Below are 13,539 nucleotides of genomic sequence, written 5' to 3' on the forward strand. Positions count from 1 at the left end.
GTTCCCACTAACCTGCTTGTGACTCTGCTTCCAGTCTGTGTTTGTTTGTACCAGTTCAGCCTCCGCCCCTATGTGTGTGTTTAAACAAATTCCTGTATATTTGAGTTCATTTCTCAAACTTTATAAAGTGTTTCAGATATACAAAATATACATATATTTAAAATATACATTCCCCTTAGCCCACTCACTGCTCCCTCTACCACCCCAATCCCCTCCTCAGTGACTTCAAAACCCATTATTTCCCTTCTTCCAGATCACATGTATTCTACTAGCTCTCAAACTTTATTTTTTAATTGGGTTGTGAAATGGTAAGCTTCCACCCAGCACTTCATAAACGATTCCAAAATGCCTTAGGTTTATACCTGTACTAACTAGTTTTATGTCAACTTGGCACGAGGTAGTGTTATCTGAAAGAAGAGAACCTCAAATGAGAAAAGGCCTCTGTAAGCTCTGGATTTAAGACATTTTCTTAATTAGTGATAGCCAGTTTTAGGTGCTTCTGTCCTTGGTCTGGTGATGGTCCTGGATTCTACAAGAAAGCAGACTGAGCAAGTCATGAGGAGCAAGCCAGTAAGCACTGCACATCTATGGCCTTCTGCCTCCAGGTCCCTGCCCCCTATGAGTTCCTGTCCTGACTTCCTTTATTGATGAACTATGATGCATAAGTGTAAGGCAAATGAACTTTTTCCTCCACAATTTGGTTCCAGGCATGGTGCTTCACCACAGAACTAGAAACCATGAATAAGATAGTACCAATAGACCTCAGTTGTTCTGACATTTGATTACAGAAACTTCTCTTTGCAGGGGACAGTCCTTGCAGAGGTGCATAATGGGTTAAAGTGCTAGGACTAAGAGACTGAATGTTTAGCCTATAATCATATCTGTCAACCATACATACACACACACACACACACACACACACACGACAGGAAGCATGGTGAAAGAGGAAGTAGACCAAATATAAGAGCTGGAAGATAGAATAGAGCACTGTGAGATGCTGTGTTCTGCTCAGGATATGGCTATTACATTCATGAGCTCACACCAGTTGTGGGTGGACACCCTTATATGAGCTATAGATTAAATGAGGGCAGAGACACACAATTTAAATCAATATATAACTGGAGACTGAATGCTATCTTAGAGGAGAATGTTAGGGAAAACATTATCTTAAAGTTAACAAATCACCAACATTGCAGAGCAGATATCAGAGCAAAGAGGTGAGACGTTGGTATTTTCTTTTCTTTTTTTATTTTTTTATTATAATACATTTTTATTAGGTATTTATTTCATTTACATCTCCAATGCTATCCCAAAAGTCCCCCACACGCTCCCCCACCCACTCCCCCACCCACCCACTCCCACTTCTTGGCCCTGGCGATCCCCTGTACTGAGGCATATAAAGTTTGCACGACCAATGGGCCTCTCTTTCCAGTGAAGGCCAACTAATCCATCTTCTGATAAATATGCAGCTAGAGTCATGCACTCTGGGGGGTACTGGTTAGTTCATAATGTTGTTCCACCTATAGGGTTGCAGACCCATTTAGCTCCTTGGGTACTTTCTCTAGCTCCTCCATTGGGGGCCCTGTGGTCCATCCAATAGCTGACTGTGAGCATCCACTTCTGTGTTTGCTAGGCCCCGGCATAGTCTCACAAGAGACAGCCATATCAGGGTCCTTTCAGCAAAATCTTGCTAGTGTATGCAATGGTGTCAGCGTTTGGAGGCTGATTATGGGATGGATCCACAGATATGGCAGTCTCTAGATGGTCCATCCTTTCGTCTCAGCTCCAAACTTTGTCTCTGAAACTCCTTCCATGGGTGTTTTGTTCCCAATTCTAAGAAGGGGCAAAGTGTCCACACTTTGGTCTTTGTTTTTCTTGAGTTTCATGTGTTTTGCAAATTGTATCTTATATCTTGGGTATTCTAAGTATCTGGGCTAATATCCACTTATTAGTGAGTACATATTGTGTGAGTTCTTTTGTGATTGGGTTACCTCACTCTGGATGATGCCCTCCAGGTCCATCCATTTGACTAGAATTCATTCTTTTTAATAGCTGAGTAGTACTCTATTTTGTAAATGTACCACATTTTCTGTATCCATTCCTCTGTTGAGGGGCATCTGGGTTCTTTCCAGCTTCTGGCTATTATGAATAAGGCTGCTATGAACATAGTGGAGCATGTGTCCTTCTTACCGGTTGGAACATCTTCTGGATACATGCCCAGGAGAGGTATTGCAGAGGTATTGCGGGATGCTCCGGTAGTACTATGTTCAATTTTCTGAGGAACTGCCAGACTGATTTCCAGAGTGGTTGTACAAGCTTGCAATCCCACCAACGATGGAAGAGTGTTCCTCTTTCTCCACATCCTCACCAGCATCTGCGGTCACCTGAATTTTTTGATCTTAGCCATTCTGACTGGTGTGAGGTGGAATCTCAGGGTTGTTTTGATTTGCATTTCCCTGATGATTAAGGATGCTGAACATTTTTTAGGTGCTTCTCAGCTGTTCGGTATTCCTCAGGTGAGAATTCTTTGTTTAGCTCTGAGCCCCATTTTTTAATGGGGTTATTTAATTTTCTGGAGTCCACCTTCTTGAGTTCTTTATATATATTGAATATTAGTCCCCTATCTGATTTAGGATAGGTAAAGATCCTTTCCCAATCTGTTGGTGGCCTTTTTGTCTTATTGACGGTGTCTTTTGCCTTGCAGAAGCTTTGCAATTTTATGAGGTCCCATTTGTCGATTCTCAATCTTACAGCACAAGCCATTGCTGTTCTATTCAGGATTTTTTCCCCTGTGCCCATATCTTCGAGGCTTTTCCCCACTTTCTCCTCTATAAGTTTCACTGTCTCTAGTTTTATGTGGAGTTCCTTAATCCACTTAGATTTGGCCTTAATACAAGGAGATAGGAATGGATCAATTTCGCATTCTTCTACATGATAACCGCCAGTTGTACCAGCACCATTTGTTGAAAATGCTGTCTTTTTTCCACTGGATGGTTTTAGCTCCCTTTTCAAAGATCAAGTAACCATAGGTGTGTGGGTTCATTTCTGGGTCTTCAATTCTATTCCATTGGTCTACTTGTCTGTCGCTATACTGGTATTTTCTTCTATAAATGAGTATAAGTGTTTCACTAAGGAGAAAAATACACATTAGTGTTATTTGGGAAGACAAAATATATATCAGTGATGATATGTAAGGAAAGATTGCATTCTTATTTTTAATGCTTTCTGATTTTACTCTTTTGATTAGTGGGAAATATTACTAACTCTACATAAAACCAAAAAATGTCCATTTTGCAAAATTAGTGATCAAAATGAACATAACTTATTTATATTGGAGTAAGTTTGGAGGAGGCTTTTATATGATTTTGTCTATATTATCAACCATAACTGTTTGATTTTAATAATCTAAATGTACCTGCTTTTAAACAATTGATTAGATTGTCTAACTTTATTCTTCATAATGCTTATTTTCATGTTAACTTATATACCAAAGTTAAGCAACCACAGATTGAATTAAAAGTACAAGTAGTTCACCATTTGAAGAGAAATCTTGACATTAACAGTTTTGTTTCAAATCAGCTAACAAAATATTATAAGCTAGTCATTAGCAGAAACCCCACCTGCCCCCTCCACAGAAACAAAGGCAGGACAAAACTCAGATAGAATGCATAACCATCAGGGTATTACTGGTATGTCCAAAGAAGACAAAGGAATACGAAAGCCAGAGATTTTGTGCCGAGGATGTTGCAAAATCATCCCATATTTGAGGTCATCCTGTCCTTGGATTACAATGCCATTTTTCTTCCTGAGCTGAAGTCTTGGTTTCCCAAGTGGAAAATTGAACATAGAATCATAGAAATGAAGGTGGTTTCATTATATTGTCTATATTTTACATCTGCACAGAGGAAAGAGTCTTCATAAAGTCTGAAGTGCTTACAAAGCAAAGCTACTAAGTGGCTTCTGAGGGAAGTCCTGTGTTTGTGGAATTAGCATTGAACAGAACAGAAGAAACCAGTTTCTACCAACACTAGTGACCTCAGATACACTTGGTTCAGTGGCATTTGGCCCACGGTTAAGACAGTCCTTAAAGATTCCATGGAAGAGTTAACTATATAGTTACAGGATAATGTGTGAAATTGGTTATAAGTTAAGGAAATTAGTTGGTTCTACTGAAGTAGCTCTGAGGGTTGATGCCTTCATTGATTGCTAACAAGGGCATGTAAAATACAGTGTATGGTCAGCTCTTTATATCTAAAGGTTTTACAGACAGGAATTCAAGCATCTATGGATCAAAAGTATTTGTTATTTTTAATGTTAGTTATTGTGGCATGTACTATGTAGTTAGGACTCCAGTGGTTACACTTTTTTAGAACACATAGAGAGGGATTTCTCTTGTCATAGTATTTGAGACAATATAAGAACTGTTTGCATAGAGTGCACATCATATTACAGATTTGAAGTATATGGAAGACTATACATAGGATATATGCAAACATAACATCATTTTATATGAGGGAATTGAGCATGTGTGACTAATGCTATACATTGGGGGTCCTAGACCTAATACTGAGGGATGAATTTTAATTCCATTCACTTATTTATTTGTGTGGGTTTGTGGGTGAGAAAGAGAGGAAGAGAAAGAGAACGAGAGAAAGAGAGAGAGAAGGGAAGAGAAGAGAAGAGAAGAGAAGGAAGAGAAGAGAAGAGAAGAGAAGAGAAGAGAAGAGAAGAGAAGAGAAGAGAAGAGAAGAGAAGAGAAGAGAAGAGAAGAGAAGAGAAGAGAAGAGAAGAGAAGTCAAAAGACAACCTAGGGAAATTGGATCTCTCCTTCCACAAAGTGAGCCCCAAGGATGGAACTCAAGTCATCAGGCTTAACAGCAAGCTACTTTACCTGTTTAGCTATCTCACTAGTCTTGGGAAATGAATTTATTTAAGATTCATGAATATGCAAAGTCTCATGCTCATGGTAGCCTATTATGATTGTAATGCTGCTTTAACTCTTACTATTACAGAATATGATTAAACAACATTCATTAGGGCTTACAGTTTATCTAAAATCTGAATTAAATATGAATTTTAAAGACCTCATGCTCTCTTTTTTTTTTTTTAAGAAAAGATATTTATTATTTACACCACTGAAATAGTCCCATAAGAACAATGTACACCTGTTCATTTAAAAGGAGCAATTCCTTTCAATACAAGAACTGTATAAAGCAATACTGTCAACATAAAACAACAGTCACATACATATTTGCAGGCTTAAGCATTGCAAGTATCAGGTATTTTTAATCTTATGGCTAGATGTTTGCTGCAACGGTGTTAGCAGTTACAATGACACCCGACTGGAGTAGGCAGAGATGCTATCCATGCTTCTGAGAGTCGAGTCGGTGATGGTGCCTTCTTACTACTGTGGTAAGCTGTGCTCATGACTAGTTTTAGGCAGAAGTGCTTCTACTCGGCCTTGTCCTGCTGTGTTATTTCAGTCTGCTTGTCCTGTCCCTGTCATGTAGGGCACAGCCTTATCATGCAGATGTCCTTCATTCTTAAGGAGCACTGACACAACACAGCTTCAGGATCTTCCGAGTAGACTGCAGGAGAGAAACTCTGACAAGGAAGGACAACTCTTGCGAGTTTTCAGCATAACAAACCAGGTCATTACTTAGAAGCTGGTCTGGGGTTTTTGGTGCTGCTTTTGGTTTTAAGGGGGAAAGCACTAGCTAGTTTGAAGACAGATTTGGTCTCAGACTCAGGCAGCTGATTATACAAGGAGACAAAAGCAGAAAAGCATAAGACAAAACTCATTTCCAAAGTCACAAGATGGCAATCGTAGATATATTTTTCTCCTTTTTTCATTTTCCTTTCCTTTTTCCATTTTTAGAGGGTTTGGGAAACACCTCAATAATTAATGCCAGAGAACAATTCTTCAAGAGTAAATAACATAGAGGGAAGAGAACTTTTTGTTTGTTTGTTTGTTTGTTTAGCACTTTGTTTACAAAGCATTGGAAGACCACAGCTAGGCAGGCTGGCATCTGCTTCAGTGTCCAGCGCAGCCGTGGTAATGCCTAGCAAAGAAACAGAGGTCCACAGACCTCAGGATCTTCAACTCTGAGTGTAACTGCTAACTACTGTCCTTGCTTCTTTGATAGACACCTCTCCCAGTACTTGTGATTCAGCTCCAAGAAGTCATCAAGCTTAGCGATCTCCTTGAGGTACTGAGTGAGCTTCACCAGTTCCTTGTCTTTATCACGGTTTAGATGAGCTTTCATGAAAGGCCTTATCTTCAGTCCATTTTGTGGATTCATTAGAAAATTTCTTCCTATATCATCAAACATAATGGTGTTCTTTTTGCTGTAGAATTCAGAAAACTTTCCCCAAATGACACCAAGAGGCTTCACGTCAATGAGCCCTCTCCGGGGCGTGTGCACAGTGATCATGGCCGCACTGTCCAGCATGAAGGTAATCTTATAGTTGGCATTTGTGCTCACGCCCAGCTCTTGCATTTTAGCTTCAATCCACTTCATATTTGTTGCAGACCAAATAACAATGTCATAATCTTCATATGCAGATGTTAGAAATTCATGAAGATAATGGTCTCATTAACTCTACCCCAGTCTCTGCACAAGACCTATGATCAAACAGTGTATAGTCACCATCCAGCACCAGGAGCTTCTTGCCCTCCCGGGGAGGGTTCAGCACCTCCACCTTGTACTCCTTGACTCTGCGAGAGACCTTCAGGAGGTTTTCCTCCCTATTTTCTACTTCAACTACTTCATCTTCAATGTCAAAATCATTGATGACATCATCATTGTCAGGAGGAGGACATAAGACATCTTCCAAGCTCTCCTCTCGAGTTCCCATCATCATGATTTTAGTATTTGGTTTCAGTTTGAGAGCTCCAAGCTTAACATCATTTTCTGCAGGTTTGCCTTTAACTTTGAGCCCTAGTAACTTCTGGCGCTCTGGGAGCACTCCCGTAAGGGTCTTGAGGAACTGTTTAAGATCCAGCACAGTATCATCTTCTGAGAGCGTGGTCACTGAGTACTCCTGCCCACCCCATTTCACTATGATGGGGAGTGCCATTCTTCACGCATATGAAGCAGGACTTTCTGTCGGAACAAAACACCTGGAGCGCGGCGGAACCAGCTACAGCGGACGAAAAACCTCATGCTCTCTTTAAATTCATTTTCCCATGTTTGATACTATTCTTTTCGTTGGAAATGTTTATTCTTCCACATTTACTATATAACTTTATAATCCTTTCATATAAAATTATTTCTTTTTTAAAAAAAGATTTATTTATTGTTATATTTAAGTACACTGTAGCTGTCTTCAGACACACCAGAAGAGGGCATCGGATCTCATTGCAGATAGTTGTTTGCTGAGATTTGAACTCAGGACCTTTGGAAGAGCAGTCAGTGCTCTTACCCAATGAGCTATCTCACCAGTCCCAAAAAAATTATTTCTAATCCTTTAAAATTCATTTCTGTTTCCCCTTTATCACTCAATAATTCATTCTTTAATTTTGAAATATTTGTGGAGTATCTACTATGCATTAAAAATTATAGCTTACAATGGAGATATAAGTATACATTTTAAAATATGACTGCTCATTTGGAACGTATTCTTGAATATGCATTCAAGGGAAATATTTTATCTTATTTTATTTTTCTTTTAATTATTAGATATTTTCTTTATTTACATTTCTTTTTTATTAGATATTTTCTTTATTTACATTTCTTTTTTATTAGATATTTTCTTTATTTACATTTCTTTTTTATTAGATATTTTCTTTATTTACATTTCTTTTTTATTAGATATTTTCTTTATTTACATTTCTTTTTTATTAGATATTTTCTTTATTTACATTCATGGGAAATATTTTGATATTTAATGAATATGCATAGTATAATGTCTCTTGTATCACTAATAGTAATTTACTTAATTTTATCCTTCAAAACTTGATGAAAATATTTTCCATCATTTTAATTTCTCTCAAAATTTTCAAGTGGTTTCCAAATAGTAAGTGTTCAACAAATATTACTGAATTTCATGTTTCAAACATCTGCATTTTAGAGCACCTAGAGTAGGTTTCAGTAAGGCACACCCAGACCTATCAGAGCGTACCTATAAGCATACCCAGCTGCACTTGATGCCTTCAACTTTCTTTGATGGGTGTATGAGAATATGGCAAATTCATAAGCTTCACAGACTCTGACAGTTTCTATTCTTCCCATATTGGTCTTGTTAGTATGTCCTTTATTAATCTCTTTTTTTTTATAAATTACAGAAACTATGGGGTTGAAACTAACTTTTTTTCTTAAATTTTAACTTTGTATCATATCTTCTAACTTGCTAAACATGTCCTTTTGCACATATGAAAAGGCAAACTTTCTTGTTTGAGTGGCTCTTCCAGGTATAGAAAACTATCCCAAGGAGTAAGAAAATTTGTAGAAAATTCTTGTGATTTATTTTCAGAAGTACTGTCCAAATATTCTTTTTATTTTGTAGAATGTTTGTGCTTTAATAAGAACCTACCATTTAGACTATACTCTTTCAATGTCCCAAAGTGACACAATGAAGATGTTAGATAAGTCATTTTCTGGGTTGTGTGAATGTGAAAATGGGAAAATTTTCAAGGCCAACAATCTCCTCTGAGAAGATTTTGCTAGAATTTATCTTCTCCAATTTATCACTAAACATATCTTATTGAGCCATTTCTCAAGGGACCAATGCTCATTGCTATGGAGAAACTTTTGATTTTATTTCATTTATAAAGAATGAAGCATCGTTTCCTTCCTTGCTCACACATAGCAAAGGAGCACACATTGCACATACTTGGTGCTTGGGAAATAAAGATTTACATGACAGTCTTCACTTCCTACAAAGTCACAATGAGTTCCACATGCAGAAAGGAGAACAAAGATGTCTCATGAGAACTGAGTTCAGAGAAGGTTGTCAGAATGATGACCACATGGGATATTTCACAATTTTATTTAATGGTCACTTCATTCTTTTGTGGCAAATTAGAACTTAATAATGAGTTCACTGTGCACTGTCATTTCTGGTACCTTTCTATAGACACGTGTTTTAACTAGATCATAGTTTAAATGTTCTGCCATACATATCCTACTTTGGTTTTTATACTCTATATCAATTATTTTCCTTTGAATTGTTTCTCCTTCTTCCCCTCTACTTAGAAAAAGTAAGTTTTTATCAAATTAAAGAAGGGCTTTATTTTTGAAAGAATATTCTACAAAAGGTAAATTACAGTAAAATAGCAAAGTATATCACAAACTCGAAATGAGACAGCTGCTCATCTATAGGCTCAGTGTGATCTAGTATCTAAATTATGACCTAGTTCTCATTCGAATTCATTCCAATATATTTGCCATTTGCAGAAAAAGCTTGAAATTTGAAAATAAAATATCAATGTCAAATAAGTATAGTTCGATAAGAATGAAAAACGGCCTGGGAGACTCACACAGTCAGTTTAGTGTCTGTAGATCAAGCATAAAGAATTGGGTGTGAATTCTCTGACACTCATGTAAGAAAAGCCAAACATGGTTACTTCCTCAGACAAAGAGACAAAAAGAGGAATTAGAAAATGTTATGCAACCAAACAGAAATAAGAATTTTCTGTTTTCTGATCTCAAGGAAACGAAGACATAACAATACAAATAATTAATTTAATAAGGACTAAAGAATTAAGGTAGTGTTTTAAGAAAGCTGTATAAGTTACAAGGAAACATAGATGAATGGTCAGGGAACAAAAACAGGTGCCAATTTACCTTGGACACAAACTCTGCAACCAGTTCCACGACAGCCAGAGCAGGCTCCACGCCCAGGCACTCTAACATGCCCAAGTTCACAAAAGGATCAGGAGATTCCAGGATCCCAGGAGCTTGGTCACAACAGGATCTCAAGGTCCCAGAGGCAGCTTGGCTCCCAGGATCTCTGATACATCCAGGATCTCAGGATCACAGGATCCATAAATCACAGGATCACAGAGACAGCTGGACTCTGAGGAGTTCTCATGCAACCAGGATCACAGGAAGGACAGGCTTCAGTCAGATTATAGCAAGGACAGGTATCACTAGAGATAATCAAATGGAGGAAGGCAGGGATAAGAACATAAGCAACAGAAACCAAGGTTACTTGGCATCATCAGAACCCAATTCTCCCACCATAGCAAGTTCTGGATATACCATCACAGTGGAAAAGCAAGATTTGGATATAAAATCACTTCTTTTGACAATGAGTGAGGATTTTAAGATGAACATAAACAACTCCATTAAAGAAATACAGGAGAAGACAGGTAAACAGGTAGAAGCCCTCAAAGAGGAAACACAAAAATCCCTTAAAGAATTTCTGGAAACACAATCAAACAGGCAAAGGAAATGAACAAAACCATCCAAATTCTAAAAATGGAAATAGAAATAATAAGAAAATCACAAAGGAAGACAACTCTGGAGTTAGAAAACCTAGGAAAGAGATCAGGAGTCATAGATGCAAGCATCACCAACAGAATACAAGAGATAGAAGAGAGACTCTCAGGGGCAGAAGATACCCTAGAAAACATTGACACAACAGTCAAAGAAAATGCAAAATGCAAAAATATCCTAACCCAAAACATCCAAGAAATCCAGGCAACAATGAGAAGACCAAACCTAAGAATTATAGGTATAGAAGAGAGCAAAAATTCCCAATTTAAAGGGCCAGTAAATATCTTCAACAAAATTACAGAAGAAAAGTTCCCTAACCTAAAGAAAGAAATGCCCATGAACATACATGAAGCCTACAGAACTCCAAATAGACCTCTGTCACATAATAATCAAAAGACCAAATGCACTAAACAACGAAAGAATGTTAAAAGCAGTAAGGGGAAAGGTCAAGTAAAACATAAAGGCAGACCTATCAGAACTACACAAAACTTCTCACCAGAGACTATGAAAGCTAGAAGATCCTGGGCACATGTCATACAGACCCTAAGAGAACATAAATGCCAGCACAGGCTACTATACCCAGCAAAACTCTCAATCACCATAGACAGAGGAAACAAGATATTCCATAACAAAACCAGCCAATTTACACAGTATCTTTCCACAAACCCAGCCCTACAAAGGATAATAGATGGAAAACACTAACACAAGGAGGGAAACTATTCTCTAGAGAAAGCAAGAAAGAAATCTTTCAACAAACTCAAGACTGCCACAGAAACTTAATTCCACCTCTAACAACAAAAATAACAAGAAGTAACAATCACTTTTCCCTAATATCTCTTAACATCAGTGGACTCAATTCCCCCCAGAAGACATAGACTAGCAGACTGGTTATGTAAACAGAACTCAGCATTCTGCTGCACACAGGAAATGCACCTCAGTGACAAATACAGATACTACCTCAGAGTATAAGGTTAGAAAACAATTTTTTGAGCAAATGGTTCCAGGAAACAAACTGGACTAGCCATTCTAATATTGAATAAAAACAAATTTCAACCATAAGTTATCAAAAAGGATAAGGAGGACACTTCATACTCATCAAAGGAAAAATCCTCCAAGATGAACTCTCAATTCTGAACATCTATGCTCCAAGTGCTTGGGCACCCATATTCATAAAAGAAACTTTACTAAAGCTCAAAGCACACATCATACCCCACACAATAATAGTGGGAGGCTACAACACCCCAATCTCAACAATGGACACATCATGGAAACACAAACTAAACAGAGACACAGTGAAACTAACAGAAGTTATGAACTAAATGTATCTCACATATATTTATAGAACATTTCATCCTAAAGCAAAAAGATATACCTTCTTCTCAGCACCTCATGGTACCTTCTCCAAAGTTGACATGTAATTGGTCACAAAACAGGCCTCAACAAATGAAAGAATATTGAAATAATCTCATGCACCCTATCAGATCACCATGGACTAAGGTTGGTCTTAAATTCCAACAACAACAACAAAAATAACTGAAAAAACACATACACATGGAAGATAAACAATGCTCTACTCAATGATTACTTGGTCAAAGAAAAAATAAAGAAAGAAATTAAAGATTTTTATAATTTAATGAAAATGAAGACACACCATGCAAATCTTATGGGACACAATGAAAGCAGTCCTAAGAGGAAAGCTCATAGCTCTGAGTGCCTCCAAAAAGAAACTGGAGAAAGCTTACACTAGCAGCTTGACAGAACACCCCAAAGCTCTAGAACGAAAAGAAACAAATACACCCAAGAGGAGTAGACAGCAGGAAATAATCAAACTCAGGGCTGAAATCAACCACGTAGAAACAAAAAGAACTATACAAAGAATCAACCAAACCAGGAGCTGATTCTTTGAGAAAATCAACAAGATAGACAAACCCTTAGCCAGACTAACCAGAGGGCACAGAGACACTACCCAAATCAACAAAATTAGAAATGAAAAGGGAGACATAACAACAAAAACAGAAAAAAATTTTAAAAAATCATGTGATCCTACTACAAAAGGCTATACTCAACAGAACTGAAAAAACTGGGTGAAATGGACAATTTTCTAAATAGATACCAGCTACCAAAGTTAAATCAGGATCAGATAAACTATCTAATCAGTCCCATAACCCTTAAGAAATAGAAGCAGTAATTAAAAGACTCCCAATCTAAAACAGCCCAGAACCTGTTGGGTTTAGTGCAGAATTCTATCAGACCGTCAAAGATGACCTAATCCCAATACTCTTTAAACTATTCCACAAAATAGAAACAGAAGGACCACTACCCAATTCGTTCTAAGAAGCCACAATTATGCTTATACCTAAAGCACAAAGGCCCAACAAAGAAAGAGAACTTCAGACCAATCTCCCTTATGAATATTGATGCAAAAATACTCAATAAAATCCTCACAAACTGAATTCAAGAACACATCAAAACGCTCATACACCACAATCAAGTAAGCTTCATCACAGGGATGCAGGGATTGTTCAATATACAGAAATCTATCAACATAATCCACTACATAAGCAAATGTAAAAAAAAATCACATGATCATTTCCTTCCTTCCTTCCTTCCTTCCTTCCTTTCTTCCTTCCTTTCTTCCTTCCTTTCTTCCTTCCTTTCTTTCTTCCTTTCTTTCTTCCGTCTTCTCCATCTCTTCTCTGTCTTCTCCTTCTCCTCCTCTTCCTCCGTCTTCTTCTTCTTCTTCCTTCTTTTTTTCACATACTAAGGAGAGGTACGGAGTCTTAAGGTCTCACAATGGGTGGTCAAGGAAGCAGCAGTTATCCTGCAACATCTTGACATCTGACTCAATGGTTCCTAAATGATACAATTTAAAAGATACTGTTAACACATTTTAAAATCCATAGTTATTCTGAGATGGTTCCAACGTTAACCCTAGAACTACCAGAAAGAATTAGCAGTACAATTGAGAAGAACAGATAATCCACCTGACTATACATTTGCTGTCTTCAGGAAATCAGTCTGGTCATCTGAGGAGCACTCAATGTGAGATTCTCATCTGGCCCGGTCACACTTTCTATGCAGGAGACCCACGGCACCA

General features: G+C 37.7%; 1 pseudogene; it reads right to left on the minus strand.

Annotated features, from left to right (window-relative positions):
- Positions 5,105–7,160, minus strand: Gm12663 (predicted gene 12663; annotated as a pseudogene).

The sequence above is a fragment of the Mus musculus genome, chromosome 11, assembly GCF_000001635.26.
Source record: "Mus musculus strain C57BL/6J chromosome 11, GRCm38.p6 C57BL/6J".
Lineage (NCBI taxonomy): Eukaryota > Metazoa > Chordata > Mammalia > Rodentia > Muridae > Mus > Mus musculus.